The 19,199-nt window shown below is 35.8% G+C and overlaps 1 protein-coding gene across 1 annotated transcript in view; it reads right to left on the reverse strand.

The window, feature by feature from the left end:
* The window catches only part of CNTN6 (contactin 6), a 290,327-nt gene that overhangs the window by 170,260 nt on the left and 100,868 nt on the right, over positions 1-19,199 (reverse strand).

Here is a 19,199-nt window from a genome sequence, read left to right on the forward strand (position 1 = left end):
TAAAAAGGGTCTATAAAGACTTTTAAAAACAATAACAGAACCAGTGAAAATTGGCTCTTATTTTTAAAAATGATCACCTTAAGAAGTCTCCTCCCCACCAGCCAGAATACACTGATTACACTGTCTTACTCTGTCCCTCTGTTCCTCTCCCCAGCTGGGTGCACCTTAGTGTCTGCTGTTTTACTATGATTCAGGGATACCATGTGCTTTATATTACACCCTCTCAGGTGGTACAGGACTTCAATTTGCCCCAATACTGCTGAAGTTAACTTTGGTCACTGATTGTGAGGTATTGTCTATCAGACTTTTCCATTTTAAAATTATTTTTTTCCTCCTTATACTTAGTAAGTACTTTGTGTTTAGAGATTTTGAAACAATTCAAATATACTGTTCTTCAATGAACACTTAAGTGTTTTATTAATACATTTCTATCAAAATGGTCTACTCTATCAGAGTGGATAAATGATTTCTTATTTTATTAAACAAGTAATAATCTATTAATATTATTTTGATGACCAAATTGTCAATGATTTGGCCAACAAGAGCCCATTTAATGTAGTTTATCTTTTTTACATGTGCCTATCATTCTTTGAATACTTCCTTACTTTATTGTACAACAAAATGTCCCAGAATTATCTTGTGTTTTTTCTACTGTAGCCATGGAAGTAGTCATCTACTCTCCTAAGCAAATCTGGATCCTTTTATTAGAGAATGGTATTTAGAAACCATGATCTGGATGCTAAGTGTACGCAATGTTACTGAGGTGTTCTTGCTCCCAGGCCTTCTCACTCAGTGTGTGTGTATGTGTATATATAGAAATATTTATGCATTTGTTCAATTCCCCTATATATAACTAATCTCCAGGGAATGCCGCTGTAGATTTTATAAAGGTCCTCTTCATCCTGCACAGGTTCTGACATGTGCTCCCAAGTTACTCCCACACCTGCCCTGAAACCACTTATTAAGCTATCCCCTCTCTTCTCACCTCACTCAGGTTCCGACCTTGTGCAGTGCCTCCATCCTGTGTGTATTCTTTTTCACTCCACTTGATCTCTGACCCAACATCCAGAGTCATATTCCACTCTCTGTGGCAATGGAACCCTTCCGAGCCTTCTTAGACTCTGATATCCTGGGCCAGGCTACACCACCATAGGCATCCTTATCACCTTTCTTGGGCTCTGCCACTTTGCCTCTGAGCCACCCCTGTGATACCCTCTGCCTTACATGGATAGCTTTTTCATCCCTCTCAGTCTCTACCACCTCATGCTGGGCTGCTGTAACTCTCATCATCCACATTCATGTGGATGCCTACTTTACTTAGCTCCCTTCATGACATTTGGACTGAACTGCTAAGAAAGAAAGGGAAAGGAAAGAGGAGGACGAAGAGTTCAATTCTCACATTTAAGGTGAAATGATGTTTTGCTGTTAGATTTTAAGTTGAAATAAACAACACAAAGTATAATTCTCATCATACCAAGACTTAATGTTAGGACACCCAGTCCAGACTCTAATTGTTGTACGTGAGAGACATGTAAGAGCATGGTGATCTCCTCTACCTACCATAGTTCTACAGCATCTCAAAGTTGGTAGATGTTTTGTAGACCACTCAGGCCAGACTTTGTGGTATAGAAATGCAATGGTACCTCCGAATCAAACGGACCTCAGTGGACTTGAACAATTCTCAGTATCTTCATTGGTAAAAAAGATATATGTATCTTAAATGATTGTTTTCAGATTTAATCATACACTGCTTATGAAGTATGGCATATTGTTCCCAGTACAAGTAAATGTATAGTCACCATATCATGACGATCACCATCACCATTGTCATTGTCACCATTATTACAGACAAGGAAATTGAAACCCAGGAAATTGAATCGTCTTTTTTGAGATTCACTACTTGCTGTAAGAGAAAGCAAGAAATCAAACTCTGGTTTCCTGATTCCCTCTTCACTGTTTTCACTATCCACTCAGATCTACTTCCTTCTCATTAGTCTTCCAAAATATTTGTAATTTATACTTATATTACAATTATATATTTATAATTTCAGTACATTTCATTAATAACCTAAAAGTGGAAACAGACATGTTTTAATTCTAGCCTAGTCAGTTACTACATAATGGTGGACAAGTTACTTAACTCTCAACTGTAAAATAGCAACACTTAGTCTTATGTGTTTGTGTTGTGAAGCCTAGTTGAAAAAGAGTGAACTGAAAACATAATACAGATTCTTTTTACCCCAACACCTAATGAAATGGGCAAGAAATTATAAATGCAAACAAACAAGTAAACAACAGAACTGAACAATGTCTGAACAAGAAAAGGGACAAATGCCATTGACTTTAAACTAATCAAAACAAACGAAATAAACAACAAAAATAACTGAGCCGTAAGAAGAGTTCAGGCCAGGCTCAGGAAATGAGTTTTTGACTCCTTAATCTTATCCCTATCTCCACTGGTGAAATGAAAAAATGCTGAGAACTCTCATAACAACCTCTAGTTCTGGAGTTAAGTACATTTGTATATGCATCACGTTTTTTAATCTTATTCCTTTTCTAGCTGAAGAGGAGTAAACACAGTTTATGGAGAGTAAAGCAGGAAAGTGTGAATAGTAAAGATGACTGTATTTTACAGACAAAGAGTTTCATGCCTATATACTCACTTGGTAAAACTCTAGAGTCCAACTAATAAACAATATATCTGTCCAGCGAAGTATACCTATAGTCCTCCACCAATAATATTAGCAAACATCACTAAAAAAATACCTTAAAATAGAGAAAAGTACCCAAGTATTCTGATAAAGGCTGAACTTCCCTCAATCTCATCATTCCCTCAAGTTACAAAATGAGGGTGCTCATGACACATCCAGCCTCCAAACTGGAGCTAAGAAGGAGAAACAAACAAACAAGAGTCCCTGATTTGATGAGATAAAAGTTAAGAAATATCCCTCTCTATAAAAGAGTACATGAATTGTTTATACACATTTCCTCAAGAATGAGCAAATGAACGGGAGTGGAAGAGGAACTATGCAAATATATTTCAAAAATGAAAGCGGAAAACATAGTATGCCGAAGATAGACAAAATACCAATCAAGAGGAAAATGTAACTCAAGGAACTCCAGGAAATTTCTCAAAATCATTTCATGCTGTAGAGTAAGAACATGAATTCAGACAAAGCTAATATAACTGGATGGCAATGAAAAAACAAACAAATAATAGAATCAGATAAATCAGGAGGTTGCAAACTTAAGGATACAAATTGTAAACCAAACAACATCGCTAAAGATCTGATAAATCAATTAGAATAAGTAAGTAATCAGATACCTGCTGAAGTCAAATTACTGACATTAAGGGAAAGTTTGAGGTAATTGTAATTAATGATGTTGAAAAAGCACAGATAAAAAGCAATTGAAAAACAGGTAATGAACAAGAAAGATAAAGATGAACCAACATAAAATCTTCGCCATTGAGACAGAGAATAAAACAAATATATCAGCAGCAGATATCATAAAGAAAATTTCCTGTGAATTCAAAGAATATACCATGTTCTAGGGACATCTGAAAGAAAGCACTCAATACCAAGGCATGTGTGATCTTAAGTGATTAAGTGATCTTCAAAGTTAAAGAAAGACTTAAAAAGACTAGGCTGAAACCAAATATCATCTAAAAAGTGGAAGAATATATTAAATTCATCTCAGATTTTAAAATGGTAGCCTTCTACACCAGAAGACAGTGGAAAAGAAAGCCTGTAACATTCTGAATAAAAGTGTGACAAGTCTATTATCACCTACCAAGATATCTTCCAAGTTTAATGGCATTCAACATTCTTTAACATAAAAAAGAAACCTTCAGAGAATATAACATAAATGACTATTCTTAAAGAAATGACTTAGCAATGAAATTCAGCCAATTAAAAATGAACCAATATATAGCTTTAAAGAATGAAGGAGCTATAGGATGAACACTGAATATATTTAAATATAAACTAATACTTATACCCCATGTTATTTCTAGTTATAGGACAGAATATGAAAGCTGTAAACTTGGATAATATAAAAATAACAATATAAATAGAAGAATGAAGGGTTATAAGGGAACGTAGTTACAAATGTTTAAGTGCTAATATTTTCTTTTATAGCAAAAAGTCAACTTATAAAAATACATATATATTAAATATAAATTACAATTTTTAAAAGCATAAGTACTGTAACTTCTTGGTATTATTTAGTGCATCTTTTACCCTTAGAGGACTCTTTTAGGAAAACAAATACAAACATAAATATCTTTGTTGACTCAAATCATTTATTACAAGTTCACAATTCTCCTCATTTTACTTGGCTTCAGTTTGACTTTTGTTAAACTAAAATACAATCAAGTCTTCATGTTAAAAGTAGTATCTATTATAAAATCCCATTTTTATAAAAGCATTTTTCTATGCATTTATCTACCTTCATATTAGTCTATATCTCTGTATTTATACACATAGAAAGATGGCTACAATCTTACCAAATTTTAATAATTTTTATTTTGGGGAGAGTTTTACTTGGGATAAAGTTTTTTTTTTATATTTGCATAATTTTTCATAGTTTGAATGTTTAAAATGAACATATACTATACTAAAGAAAATACAGGTGACTCTTGAATATGGGCTTGAATTACACAGTCTACTTATATGCAGATTATTTATAGTACAGTATTGTAAATGTATTTTCTGTTCCTTAAGGTTTTGTTAATAACATTTTATTTTCCCCAGCTTACTTTATTGAAGGAATATAGTATATAACACATATAACATACAAAATATGTATTAATCAACTATTTAGGTTATTGGTAAGTCTTTCAGTCAACAGTGAGGTATTGGTAGTTAAGTTTGCAGGGAGTCAAAAGTTATATACATGAATTTTCAAGTGCATAAGGGGTCAGCACTCCTAACCCCTATGTTGTTTAAAGGCCAACTGTGATGGAATTTTTTTAATGTTTTATTTACTTATTTTGAGACAAAGAGTGTAAGTGAGTGGGGAAGGGGCACAGAGAGAGGGAAAGAGAGAGTCTCAAACAGGCTCTGCACTGTCAGCACAGAGTCTGATGTGGGGCTCGAACTCACCAAACCTGAGATCGTGACCTGAGCCAAAATCAAGAGTCAGATGCTTAACTAACTGAGCCAACCAGGTGCCATGGGATTTTCCTTTTAAATGAAGTAAAAAGACTGAAAACAAGTAAGATGAAGTGGTAATTAATTTTTGACAGTAGAATATGAATGGCTTTTCTGTTCCTTTTGTAGAAATTACCAACCACCCTCCTGCCCCACAAGAAAGAAAGCTGGTTGAAATAATGCACATTGGCCATCTAGCATTGCACCATGCACAAGAGAGGCACACACGAAATATTAATTAATTTATCTTCCTTTACCTTCACTTAGAGAAAAGTGCTGTTCAAATTCCATACAATCCAAATTTGGGGTATAACTTCACTTAATAATACCTTGTATTTGGGAGATGATTTGTGGCTTTCAAAGGACCTTTACATACACCAATTATTAAATCCTGGGGCATCTGGGTGGCTCAGTCAGTTGAGTGCCCAACTCTTGATTTGGTTCAGGTCACCATCTCACAGTTCGTGGGATGGGGCTCTGAGTTGCACTCCACATTGACAGAATGGAGCCTGCTTGGGATTCTCTGTCCCTTTCTCTCTGCCCATCCCTGCTGATTCTCTCTCTCTCTCTCTCTCTCTCTCTCTCTCTCTCTCTCTCTCTCCCTCTCTCTCTCTCTCAAAATAAATAAATAAGCTTTAAAACACAAAACAAAATAAATCTTAATCTACCATTTGGTAGATTAAGAATTTATAACTAATAGAACAAGGCATTTTCTATCAAACTGGTTTATTTTGAAGCCACAAAATCTTGGTTGTAGTGAACTTGGTTGAGTTCATACCAGTGAAAAGTCTAGCTTGTCAACTAACTGGACTCTTTTGGTAGACTTTCAGCTTTTTTATTTTTTTTCATATTGTAATGGAATGATTACATAATAGCATACTTTTGCTGCTGTGTTTATACTGTCAGAAAGCAAAGACAACATTAGTTTTTCTGTACAAGAACACCTGAAACTGTGACAATATGATATCAAAATCAAGAAATCAAAGTGCTTTCTCAAGTACTTTTACTTTAAGAATATACTAGAGGTTAGGATGAGTGTTGACAATAAGCAATTAAATAATTGTATTAATAGTACCTACTATTATAAAATCACCTATGATTATAATGCTACTCTATAAAATTGTTTCATTTGACAGTAAAGCAAGAAGTTTGCAATATAGGTTCAATGAAAAATAAATACTTTTAAATGATAATTTTAACAAAACATAGTTATTGAAAATTAATGTAGATTTGTCTCATTTTCCTTCTTCTTTTGTCTTCCATATTAAAATATATTAATTATTATTAATCATATGCATATATTTATATATATTTATATTTATATTTGTATAAATATATTTATATTATATTTATTATAAATATAATTTATAATAAATTTATTTTATTATATTTATATAAATATAAATATATTTATAAATATATATATAAATATATACATATATTATTAATTATATATACATATATCTGTGAATATATATATATCCTATGATCTGACTCCAATACTGGATCAAACCTACCAGTGTCTACAGTTCACTGTCATCTCTTGAATATCGAGAACATTTAATTGTATCTAAGGCAGTCGCATGTTGGCATTTCTGAACAGTTCCATGAACATCTTCATGGAAAATCAGCTTTTAACCTATGTTAAAAGTCATGTCATCTTCTTTTATACTAAATAGGCAATTTTTTAATAGCAAAAAGTCCTATTTGATTTACTTTACCCTTCTAACCATGGTTAACTAGACCAAAGGTGAACATGTCCTCCTGGGCTGCTATGTTTCTCTCTCTAGGAATAAGCAAATAATATTAAGACATGATTGTTACTTGTAAAGATATGACCTATTCAGGAATATTAGAGCAATCCATTTTCCATAAAACTCATGAAAACTTAGAGAATGCTAGTCTAGTCTACAGACTGAGACAGACAGTAAGACAGGCGGTAGAATGATGGAGACAAAGAATAATTGAACAAAGACTGGCTTTATTCTGTGAGCTTTTTGATCTTTGGTTCCAGTTTTTAGTGAGACCTGCCTCTGGGTTCTATGAGGTATCAACTCTACCATATCTGTTTCTTGCTAAGAGACTTAGAAAGACAGATTCAAAACAATAAACAATAGACAGAAACCAGTGTTTTTATGCTTTTCTTCTCTCTAGAACTATGAAAGCACAAACAACCTGGGTAGTCAACCATTTGTTTTCAGAAGTTATTAAGGGGAAATTCAAACACCTGAGAAGGTTCATATCTAAAAGAACACAAAACTAAACAGTGTATTATCCATGGTTTTACTTGAATCCCAATTTTTGGGCTTGGGAAAATTTCAGGTTTCACAGAGGGGTAATAAGACTAGACATCTCCAAGGTCACATCCAGATAAAGAGTTGCTGGGATCTTTCTTTGTGTCACAATCTGTCCCTCCGAATATAGTTCCCTACCCCGGTTCCTGGCACTCCCTAAAATGTCTTCTACTGAAGAAGTTACATTTCTAACATCATTTTCCAATTCAATTTCAATTTTTTTATTTGAAAAACAAAACAAAAAATAAGTAGAGTCTAATGATTTTGCTTGGTTTTACCAAAGAGGAAATTAAACCAGGCATGTAACCAGTATGATTGCATGGGGCTCAGCTCTTAGAAGGGCCCTGCACTTCTGGTTCTGTTCTGAAGTCACTGCCTTAGCACTCTTAATACCGTTAGCCACATATTTGAGTTTTATAAGTGAAGTTTGATGAGTCTGGTGAACATTGAGTGCTTGATGCCTTGGCTAACATTTGGTACCTCCTCCTGTCACCAGGCCTGCTTCCCCAGGACCCTGCATTTTTATTTTTCACTGTGCCCTGCAAATTTTGTAGCTGGTCCTAACGCTTACAGAAATTAAATGATTTGCTCAGGGACACTGCTAGTGAAATTATAGAGCTAGTACTCAAATTCAGATTTGACTCAAAGTCCAGGATTGCACACACTACACTATAACCAGTTCTGCATAGTTTCAGGATTTAAAAAAAGGCTCTCTCCCCTCTGGCTTTCTTTCCTTTCTATTGCTTTCTATTACTAAGCCTCTTAGTTTCCAAACCAAGTTCTTAAGCCTGTTGAACCTAACCTAAGTCAATTATGTCTTCTCTGGAATTCATGTTCAGAGGAAAAAAGCATCAAGGATTTTGGGGCTCATAGGTTTAGCTGTCCAATAAAGAGTTGGATATATTGATGTGAGGGCTGGGTTGGAGAAACTGATTTTTGGAAACAGTGGTTGGAAACAGTGGCCTTTAAGTTCTAATGAAAAGAAAACTTTGTTTTAGCAATAGTTCAATGGTAATCATTCTACAAATATATTTTATACTATTTCAAAAGTGTAGGTTTCCATGTCCACTGCATCATTATTTACAAAAGCCAAGACATGGGAACAACCTAAGTGCCCATCAGTGAATGAACAGATTAAAAAATGTGGTAAATACATAAATGAAATATTATTTGCCATAAAGAAGGAAATACTGTAGTTTGTGACAATATGGATGAACCTTAAGGTCATTATGCTAAGTGAAATAAGTCAGACAGAGAAAGACAAATGCTGTAGGATCTCACTTGTATGTGGAATCTTAAAAGAATGAACTCATAGAAACAGAGGAAAGATCTATGGTTGTTAAGGGTGGAGATGGGGAGGAGTGGGGGGCAGAGGAGGGAAATAGGTGAGGTTTGTCCAAGAGAATAAACTTTCAGTTATGAGATAAATAAGTTTTGGGGATATAATATACAGCATGGTGGCTATAGTTAACAAGAGTATGGTGTATATTTGAAAGTTGCTAAGAGGACAGTTATTAAAAATTATCATCACAAAGAGAAAAAATTGCCAGTATATGAGATGATAGATGGGCTTACTAACTTTATATGGTAATCATTTTACAATACATACATATATCAATCATTATATCATAAACTTTAAATTTAGACAATGTTATAGATCAATTACATCTCAATAAAGGTGGGAAAAAAAGGTACAATTTCAAAATAGCCTTAAATTTAAACCTTGATCAGAATCAAGCCATACGTTGAAATTGGCACTCATTTGACAACTTAGATAATCAGTGAGTCCTTATTCAAGCAAACATCAAAAATGAGGGGGCTCCTGGGTGGCTCAGTCAGTTGAGCATCCGACTTCAGGTCAGGTCATGATCTCCCAGTTTGTGAGTTCAAGTCCCGCATCGGGCTCTTTGCTGACAGCATAGAGCCTGGAGGCTGCTTCGAATTCTGTGTCTCCCTCTCTCTCTGTTCCTCCCCCGCTCATGCTCACTCTCACGCTCTCTCTCTCTCTCTCTCTCTCTCCCTCCTTCAAAAATAAATTTAAAAAAACATTTAATTTTTTTTTAAATGAGGGGGATGAGTTTAACATCTACCTGACAGTGGCCATACTTGAAATTCTTTCATGCAACAGACATTTGAGAAGATAATTCGTAATTGAAAAGCTACTTTGAACATAATAGAATCATTCTGGTTATTTTCATATCAGACACTCTAGCAGAATGAACTAATGGCATACACTTGGTGTAAGATGTGCACATGGAGACTTGCAGTATTTCAGTCCAGGCAGCCATCTATGGTGACCTAGTGATTCAAAGACTGAGTATTAAACCTGCCTGGAAAGTGTATGACACATCAGAAATGGTACACAGATCATAAAGTAAATCATAGTAAGAACTGTACATTACCATACAGTTCACATTCTGTTTATCATTGCAGTTTAAAGCCAAACCAAAATACAATTTGATATCATTGCTTGTTTAAATATTGCCAGGACACAGTGATAAAGTCCAATGGAAGCAAATTCAACCAAATTTTATTAGCTGTAATTGTTGGCTAAACCTTCTTCAGGCACAGATAATATAAAAATAAATAAATAAATTGCACTCAAGGAGCTTATAATCAAATAAGAGCAACTGAGACATGTACTAAGAGCCAGGTCTAAAGTTGAACTTGTACACAAATTATCTTCATCCTTATAAGAACTCTGACAGGTGGATTCTAATATTACCGATGTACGTGTGAAGAAATTGTGGTTTAGAGGATTTAAGTAACTTGCTCAATATTGAACAGCCAGAGAGAATATTGTAATCCAATTTTGAATGCAGGCAATCTGACTCCAGAACACACACTCTACGTCACGTGATATGTACTCCAGAAAGGGAAGCAGACATAAAAATAAGTAACCGCAATATTACAGAATAAGTATTACACCAAAAGCATGATTATACTTTAAAGGGAGTTCAAAGAGGAAGTGATTAATTCTGCCTAGAGGTTATGGAAGACTGACAAAAAAGGTATTATGTAAGCTATGTGTAAAACAGTGAGAATGCCTTTGAAAGGGAAGGGTGTAGTATGGAAATTCTAGGACTAGCTTGAATAGAGACATAAAAATATGTGTCATTCAAAAACAGATATAATTAGTCTGGAAGGTAGGGGAATAATAAAATATAGAAATGGAATCGTATATGTAGAGCATTTTGAAGGCCCTTAAATGACATTACAGAGGTTTGAACTTGATGTCTTAACAGTTAGAAAACATGGAAGTGCTTTCAATTTTAAGCAGGACTATCTGACATGCTTAGATCTATGATTAACTGGAAGAACAAGGGAAGAGAACCACAAGTCATGGAGACTATTTATCAAACATTTGAAAACACTGAGATAATTGGGCATTGTCAGTAGAAATGAAGAGAATGAGAACAATGCGAGAGCTCTTCTGAAGTGTTTCCAGGCAATACCGGCAGAATGATAAAACTGATTTGAAGTGAGAGATGAAGGAAAGAGAGCATTAAAGATTCCTCTGAGCTAGCTGTAACTGATGAATGCATGTATGTTGACTTCCTGAACTGTTTTTTTTTAAGTTTATTTACTTATTTATACTGAGAGAGAGAGAGAGAGCGAGCGCAAGTTGGGGAGGGGCAGAGAGAGAGGGAGATACAGAATCCCAAGGAGGCTCCACACTGCCAGGGCAGAGCTCGATGTGGGGCTCAAACTCAAAAACCATGAGATCATGACCTGAGTCAAAGCCGAGTATGATGCTTAATCGACTGAGCCACCCAGGCGCCCCTCCTTGACTGTTAACAGAAAAACGAAAAGGGGAAAGATGAGGGCACTGAGGATGAAAGTAGATGAGAAAACAGATACAAGTTTCATTCATTTGTCACTTATTTACTGAACAAGCATTTCTTCGTGGGCTCACCATTTGCAGAAACTATCTCTGGGTCTGGAAAACAGAGTAAGGAAAAAAAAAAACCTGCTCAAATTGCTCTTCTAATGGAGCTTGTATTTTAATTGGGGGAGACATAAATTAAGTCAACAAGGACCACATGGTACCTGAGATGGTATTAAGTGCAATGGAGAAAAATAAAGAGTAAGAGAGCTAGGAATTCTGGGCTGATGTGGAGGAGTGTTATTTTATAAAATCTGGCAAAGGAAAACATCACTGGTCTGGTAACATCTGAACAGGGAAAGGTCAGGTTTGGCAAGTAGGGCTGGTAAGCCAAATAGGATGAGGGGGAAATATACCATCGGGCTTAGCAATGTAGAGATCACTGAACACTTAGCTTGAGTTAAGTGGAGTATGAATCCTGAATGGAGTGTGGATAAGGAGTGATGTGAAGAAAGGAATAATGTATAATGATAATGTATAAAATGATCATCAGGAGAATGAAAAAGTGAACAGAGGGGAGAAACGAGATAGGCCATATCAGGAAAATTCGTGAAAGATTTCAAGATGACACAGGAAAATTGCTGGGTATCCTGTCCAGTGCATTTTTTGGAGTTAACTCTGCCTTTCAATGTCTTTTCTCTACTTTACAACAATGTAAGGAAGAGAAAACTGTGAAGGATGCAAATGATTCTTATCCATTGAAATGCAAATGAACTGTACCCAGTGCAATAAAATTGTTTTTTCCCCCTTTTCCCTTGTGGATAAACCAGGTTTTTGTTTTGTTTTGTTATGTTCTTTGTGTCAGCTTCCATGAGATATAATTGATATACCATGCAATTTAGTCATGATAAACCCATTCTGCCTCCATTTATAAATATACTTTTTCATTTCTTGTTGCCTATGCACATGTGGTTCTTTGAATTCTACTTTGAACAGGTTGCAACATCTTACTGGTCCCCATGTTAATTCATTATTTAAACAAAATCTTTCAATGGGTTAATTTTTATTTGTTTGAGATTCATGATTTTGCTATTTAAAAAATGTCATTAAACATGTTAAATTTGAGTTGCCAGACAGACTCACAGATGTAGAGCCAGTAGCCACCTCCAAGCAGGAGTTGGCTGGGGAGAAAGGCAGAGTTGAATGGCATTGTTCTTTAAAGTTAGTACCAACATGGAATTGAGTAAAAGGAAAGCCCAAGATGAAAGACCAGAGATTATCAACATCTTTAGAACTGACAAAAGAGAGAAAAGAGCAAAAAAATTCTGAGGAAGATCTGTATGAGAAAGTAAAACTATTTTACCTGAATCACTGTATTAGTTATCTATTGCCACCATAAGAAATCATCTCAAACTTAGCAGCATAAAAGTATGCAAATCCATTATCTTATAGTTCTGTAGGACAGATTTCCAAAATGACTCTCAATGAGCAAAAATCATGGTGGAGCTGCACCCCTTCTTGAGAAGCTTGAGAGTAGAATCTTTCTCCTTGCCTCTTCCAGCTTCTAGAGGTTGCCCACATTCCTTAACTTATGGAGCCCCCTTCTCATATCAAATGAATCTGACTATTCCTCCATAGAATTGTCATCTAACTCCTTCTTCTACGTTTAAGGTCTCTTGTAATTACATTGGGCTCAACCAGAAAATTCAGGATAAACTTCCTTTTAGATCAGCTGCTTAGCAACCTTTATTCCATCTGTAACCTTAATTCCCCTTTGCCATGTAACCTATCACATTCACATGTCCCAGGGATTAGGACATGGACAACTTTGGGGCCATTATTCTGCTGAACACATCCATCATATGAGAGGCCAACAAAGGGAGTTTGTTTTTATGTTAATTTAATTTTGAGAAAGAGAGCATGAGCAGGGGTAGAAACAGAGACGGAGGAAGACACAAAATCTGAAGCAGGCTCCAGGCTGTCAGCACAGAGCCTGATATGGAGCTCAAACTCACGAACCATGAGATCATGACCTAAGCTGAAGTTGATGCTAACTGAGTCACCCAGGTTTTTAATAGAGGACATAGTTAAGGTTGCTATGTGTTAGAGAACAGTGGAAAACAACAACAAAAACTTACTTGGTAATCAAATAACCTTTTGTTTCCTTGGGAGAAATATCATTATCAAAGTCAAGATGGATTGGTAAGCAAGGCCAAGTTTAAGGTGAACCGAAGATGTAAAGAAAGCTATGGCATGCAGTATAAACAACATACAAGTCAGATGGCAAAGAGAAAGAGAGAACTGAGAGGCAAACTCAGATTCTTTTGAGCTTCTGGGTCTTTGATACTACTACTTCCCTAATTTAGAGGATTTCAATATGAACCTGTAAGAATTAACAGCATGCTTTCAAGTATACAAAGTACCCAAAAACACTTCCTTAAAATGTCCCTGGACATTTCAGTGAAGACTAGTGAAGATGTTAGAAAACCCTACAAAACCTATTATTATCATTGAGATATGAGAGTGGCCCCACTGGTTGCCCTCTAAGCTAAGACTGTCACCCCCTGAAATGGCACTGATTCCATGTGCATACTGGTAACAAACTGAATGGAGAACATTTGGGAGAAGATAAACAAATAACTGAGAAAAGCACTGTGAAAATCTTGACCAGCCAAGATAGAGACACATCCCAAATGTCTATTACTTGATGAGAGCGGGTGCCATTTTGGTAACAGAGTGTGACAACTAAGCATGCTGACCCATCAATCCTGTTTCTTGCTTACTGCCAAGATGAGTATCTTAATGAAATCTGTAGGCTTGGGGTGAAAGGTCACTCACGTGGCCTCTTTTGGAAAGCTGAGACTATACCGCATTCCGAGGTATGTCATTTATGCCTTTCTACTTTGTTAAGTTGAATTTCATCGCTCATTCCAGGCACGTACCTCTCCTGCCCTCTGTGCCATGCAAAAATGCCACCAAATTTGTCAGAAAAGATTTGCCCTTTGTGAAACTAGGCTGATTAAGTTTTATCAGCTCATATCTCTCTGAATGTTTGGTAACCTCATTCCTTATTACTGTCTCAGAGATCTTGCCTCCAGCCAAGGGCAGCTCTGCTCATTTATAATTTCCTGGTTCTTTCTCAGCAGATTAGGGTGAGGTATTTTTGTTTTTGTTTTGCCTCTATCTCCCTCTAACTGTGAAATATTTTTGCTAAGATTTCCTCATTTCGGTTTAAAACTTATTTAGAAATAGATTTATATTTTTCCCAATTTACCACAATGAAAGTCTCTCAGAAATTTAAATTATTGGTTGATAAAAACCTCTCATGCATTTCCCGTACTTGCCAATGTGATCTTTCTTATGAAGAAATGCTCCTTAGAGTGGTGAAAAGTTGTTCTATTTCTCTCTTGCTACATCAGTATAAACTTCATAAACACCATAATTACACTACACTAAACTCAGATATGAAATAAGAAAATGAAATAGCATCCCCTGATTCATTATGCTATATTGTCTTCCTCCCAATATAAAGATTAAATGACAGGGATGATTTACAGAGATGACAAACATGAGTTCAATTTTTCTTTTTCAGACTCATAATCAACAAAAGCTTTTTTTTTCTTTTATGCGTGGGGAAAATTGGTTGGTTCCCTGTATGAGAAAAGCCCTTGACATTTTCTGTTGATTCTTCCAAGGTTCACACAGTACTAAATTTCGGTCCTGTTTTTCCTCACTTGAGTATTTGAACATAAACAGTTTCTCCAGTGATGCTACACTGACTTTGTAAACATTGACTGCACAAAGATGAGTATACATCAAGCTTTTCCTTCTCCTCCTTCCTATTCATGTTCTCTTTTCACGTTCTTTACCAACCTGTTTCCACGTTTGTCACCACAGGGGAAAAGTTAGGAACATCATACATCTCATTGGCATGGATTGGTATGCAAATGTAGGAGACAGTTTTATTTACTCAACCAGCATGGTTTTTAAGTTTAAGGTTATTAGTTTATTCCATTATATAAATAATGGATGTGTATAGAATATTTGCAAGTCTCAGAAATGTGAAGAGAAAAAAATACCCAATTTGGATACTGGTAGCAGTCATTCCTGAATCTTTTTCTATACTATGCTGTCAATTGTTAATCTCTACCAGGACCCAGTTAAAAATATAACATAAGTAATTTCACTGTTAATAATGAGAACTTGTGAAATTTTAGTTTTAATGGAACTACACATGTTGCAAGTTTCATAATAATCCATCACGTCAAAATATATTTAAATAAAAATGTTTACATCGTTCTATATTATGGTTTTTTATTATAAATAATGCAATAACAAATGCCTTTCCTATACTGTATTTGTTATTATTTTCTTGGCATAATTTTCTAGAATTAGAATTGATGGAGCTAAGATAACTAATATTGGGGGTGTTCTGATAATTATTGTTAACATCCATCTAATTGAATCTTGTGAAGTCAGGGAATGCTTTTCAGTGCAAATTTATCCCAGTGGGGATTCGAAAGATAATCAATGGTGATGATGACAATTTTGACAATTTACTAACATTACATGTAGTGACTTGGCATTTATTATCTGATTTAAGTCTTACCCCAGACTCTGTAATGAAACTGCTGATCCTCCCCCGTTTTACACAAGTTAGAACTTGAAACTAGTCAGTCTAACAACAGAAGCCACAATCTTAACCACCCCAAAGTACAGGAATTCAGGTGGAGGGATTCTTTAGAAAGGGGGTAGAGTAAGTAAATACAAATGCCTTTTAGCTACCTTAAAGAATGAGGAACTCATCTGGAGGGCTCTGGGAAGCCATAAATGTGACTTAAGCTTGTAACACATTTTCAGTATGAAAAACATGGCCAAATTCTGCACGCAAAGTGCCTAGGAAGCAGTAGCTGCCAGGCTTGCATTAACGTAGCTCAACAGAGAATCCTGATAGGAAGTGCTCTCCAAATAAGAAGGAACTAGACTTTGGGCAAATCTACTTTTTTTCTTTATTTGCCTATTAGACCTCAAAGGTTCCAAGTGCCTAAGGGTTCTTTCGATGCCATGATCTTGGCTGTTCTTTCTACTGCTTTGGAGAAATCGCAGATGGCCTACCATCAAGTGTAACATACACTCTAAGACTCAGTTCAAACAGAGCTGGGTGGACGCAGCTCTCTGAAGCGCTGAATTAAAGTGGATGCTGTTTTGTTTTTCTAGACAAAGAAAACAAAATTCTATCCAGCTCTTTTATCTTTGAAAATGTAGACATTCATCTTAATTTTCCATGCTATTCCAAAGCTAAGCACAGAGACTAACTCAAATTTAGCAAACATTGCTATCATATATTGGCTATTACTTATTTTATTATTTATTTTATTTGTTTCTCTTGGTGCTAGCATGGAAGAAGCTGTTTTATGAACTCTTCACAAACACCAATAATTCACAGGTGCCAAGTGCTTTTGCTGACAAGAGCACAAGTGATAATAATGGAGAGTCCACTTCTGAGCTACGAGTCTCCTCTTAATCAGACTACTTAGCAGTGTACATAGGCTTTATCAGTAGCATGCACAATTTCTCCCCCTGCCCCTGCAATGACTAAAAAATAAAATAAAATAAAATAAAATAAAATAAAATAAAATAAAATAAAATAAAATAAAATAAAATAAAATAAAATAACGGAACCAAAACAGAAGAGAAAGGAAAGCTCTTATCGAGATATATTTTATGGAAGTTTTCAGTTTCAAATTGCCATTTTTAGGGGCATCTGGGTGACTCAGTCGGTTTAGCATCTGACTCTTGATTTCAGATCAGGTCATCATCTCATGGTTCGTGCGATCAAGTCCCTCCTGGGGCTCTGTGCTAACGGTACAGAGATTCCTTGGGATTCTCTCTCTCTCTCTCTCTCTCTCTCTCTCTCTCTCTGTCTCTGTCTCTCTCTCTCTCTCTCCTTCAAAATAAATAATAAATAAACTTCAAATCACCATTTTTAAAATACCACATACATTCAATATTATTAGTTTCCTAGGACTGCCATAACAAATTACCTCAAACTTAGAGGTGCACACCAACAACTTTATTCTCTCACAGTTTAAAAGGCTTGAAGTATAAAATGAAGGTGTTGTCGGGGTTGATTTGTTCTGGAGGCTCTGAAGGAGAAAACATCCCGTGCCCTCTCCCCTGGCTTCTGGTGGTTCTCAGTGATCCTTGGCATTCTTGGGTCAACATCACTCCAGTCTCTGCCTGCATCTTCACATTGCCACCTTCCCCTTCACAGTATCTCTGTGTATCCTCTTCTCTCGTCACAAAGACACCAGTCACGGATTTAGAGCCCAATCGGAATCTGGATGATTTCATAAAGGTGGCTGTAACTGATTCCATTGGCAAATACCTTATTTCCAAATAAGTTCCCACTCTTATTTCTGGGAGGACATGAATTTTGTGGAGGATACTCTTCAACCCACAACACTTACCTCAACATTTTTTGAAAGATGTTTGTGCGGTAACACAGGTTATGTGGAATATTTGGGGAAAAACCTAAACAATAAACTAAAGGGATTTAAGTCTGTCCCTTTATTCCTTCAGTAGAGCTGTTGTGAAGTTCTCAGACACTTCACCATTAAAATAAGAAATGTGATTCTTCAAGGGGCAACCTAACATTCAGTGTTTTTCAAACTTCTTTGAAGGAAGATTTTTGTTGATTTTCGTTTTGTTTTGTTTAGTTTTCTTTTGTATAGTTCTTTGGAAATGCTAGAGAAAACAAGCCTCGAGTAGTTCATAAAATGAAGTTCACTTGCTTTTCTGCCTTCCAGTTATCTTTTGGAATTTTGGTCTAAACTCTAGTACAGCTGGACTACATCTCAAGAAGCCCAGCGGAAATAGCAAACTTGTCTGTTTTTTACTTCTCCTGTAATTTTCTGGAATCTTAATAAAAGTGAAGCAATCACTTTTTGTTTTTAATTTTTTAATGCTTATTTTTGAGAAAGACAGAGAGACAGAGTGCGAGTGGAGGAGGGGCAAAGAGAGAGGGAGATAACAGAATTCAAAGCAGGCTCCAGGCTCAGAGCTGTCAGAACAGAGTCTGTTGTGGGACTCAAACTCACAAGCTGCAAGATCATGACCTGAGCCGAAGTCCATCACTTAAACGACTGACCCACCTGGGCGCCCCTAACAATAACTTTTTAATACAAATTATTATGAAATGTTAATTGCTTTCTTTCATGAGTTGAGAGAATGAGGTGGTTTCTTTGAATAATAATAACTATCATGTAATTAACACACATTATTGAGTAGATTGAATGGATGTCTTATAACATATTATTTAATGTGTTTTAATCCTTCTAATCCTGTAAGTATTATTTCTATTTGACAGATAAGGAGGCTGATGTTCCAAAGGCTCTGACTTCTCCATGTCCACACAGCTGGTAAAATGAGAAGCCCGTGCTCTTTCTCACTATGTGTGCTTCCTATGCGAGTACAAATCTATTTTATTATATTATGTGTGTGTGTGTGTGTGTGTGTGTGTGTGTGTGTGTGTGTGTGTATATATGTGTGCACGCGCACGCGCACTGGATTTACATCACTAAATGCTGTAGATGCTACTTATTTATTTATTTTCTACTTTATGAACTGTATAGGTTTCATTACATGTGTGTAATTAACTTGGAGATAAAAATGTCCACATACACATAACCTCTCATGACAATTTCGTTCTAACAATTGAAACAATGGTACCCCTAGCAAATCACAGGAGCTGATTAGCCAGGTTTCAGGGCTTGGAATTGCTGACACCACTATCATTGTTACATCCAGAAAATGTATGAGGTTAGAGATAAAATGGTCTAATTAACCAGGAGCCGCTTCAATATCCTCAATGACTAGACAAAGATTAATCAGAAAATGGAACCCTGCTTTTCAGATGGTGGAGAG

The sequence above is a fragment of the Puma concolor genome, chromosome A2, assembly GCF_028749965.1.
Source record: "Puma concolor isolate L17-30 chromosome A2, mPumCon1.1.hap2, whole genome shotgun sequence".
NCBI classification, from domain to species: domain Eukaryota; kingdom Metazoa; phylum Chordata; class Mammalia; order Carnivora; family Felidae; genus Puma; species Puma concolor.